The 1,305-nt window shown below is 34.1% G+C and overlaps 1 long non-coding RNA gene across 1 annotated transcript; it reads right to left on the reverse strand.

Annotated features, from left to right (window-relative positions):
- Positions 1 to 9: 9 nt before the first annotated feature.
- On the reverse strand, positions 10 to 1,034 carry LOC117113076. The gene is made up of 3 exons (XR_004446144.1): positions 909 to 1,034; positions 394 to 510; positions 10 to 144 (listed from the first exon to the last, which is right to left on the reverse strand). It is a non-coding gene; the product is annotated as an uncharacterized LOC117113076 (long non-coding RNA).
- Positions 1,035 to 1,305: the final 271 nt, after the last annotated feature.

A 1,305-nucleotide genomic window follows, 5' to 3' on the forward strand; every position in this document is an offset into this window, starting at 1 on the left:
GCCACTTACTATCAGACGCTTGACATATGGATTCATCAGAACCATCGTAGCAGTCGCCAGCCCTGTCACATCTTAAGGCGACTGGGATACAAAATCCTTGCTCGCTTCCTTCAATGCAAGTAAAAGATGCGGCATCACACACAGCTGTAATAGAAAACAGATGATGAAATATCTATGAAAATGCATCTATTTACATTTAAAATTGAATCCCTACACATACTAATGTGGCCAGAGTCGGTCTCGAACCTACGCCTTTCTATTAAAGCCCTGGAGATATACCGCTGTTCCACACGCTTCCACAGAAGCCTGGGGAAACAAGCATGGTAAATAAATAGCATTTTAGTTTTTTAAACTTATAAATTTTGGATAGTTGTGCACAAAACTTGAACTTACGGGCAATGCAATCCTGCTCGTCCGACCGATCGCCACAGTCGTCAACACCATTGCATACCTTGAAATCTTTAACACATCTTTCGTTGGTGCATTCAAAATCCAAAGCTTTACAGGGAGCTGGAAAAAATAATTAATTTAAACATGTAAGCAAGAAATTATTTAGTAAATCAGTAAATTATCATCTAGTTCATATTATAATCAATAGGTCAATCAATGAATGAATCGATCAACTAATTAATAAATCAATAAATCAATCAATCAATCAATCAGTCAGTCACTCACTCAGTCAGTCGCTCAGTCAGTCAACCGACCAATTAATAAATCAATTAATTAATCAATCAATCAACCAGTAGATCAAATTAATCAATTAACCAATCAATCAATCAACCTATGTGACTAATCAACCAATGTTACCAATCAACCAATCAATCGATCAATTAATATATATGAATGAGTTCGCCTAAATCCAAAAATATTTGGGGTACTGTGTATAGTATCGATCAACGATTTATTACCGTAATACTGCAATCCTTGTGAGTATTGCTCCAGGTCAGCTAGTATAAAGTGTGACGAGTCTTTGATTTGCGACTTTCGCACAGGGTTCGTGTTGCACACAGTCACTGCCGGGAAAACGATTTCACGTCCTTCTATATTGCTCACTTTTATCTAAAAATATTGCAAGAATTGTTAAAAATGGGAATCATTGTTAAGCTTAATATTATATAAGAATATTTTATTCTATATTGTTATATCTCATTCAATATAGGTCTATTGTATTTCAATGTGGGAAAACTGCAAATCATCTTTCATAAAAAAAAAAAAAAAAAAATAAAAAAAAAAAAAAAAAAAAAAAAAAAACCATTCAAAATAGGCAGTAAAAATTACATGTGGCGTATACTAGGACCAGTAAAG

This window comes from Anneissia japonica, unplaced genomic scaffold, assembly GCF_011630105.1.
Source record: "Anneissia japonica isolate Jap-2015-1 unplaced genomic scaffold, ASM1163010v1 scaffold135990_len1305_cov187, whole genome shotgun sequence".
In the NCBI taxonomy this organism is placed as follows: Eukaryota; Metazoa; Echinodermata; class Crinoidea; order Comatulida; family Comatulidae; genus Anneissia; species Anneissia japonica.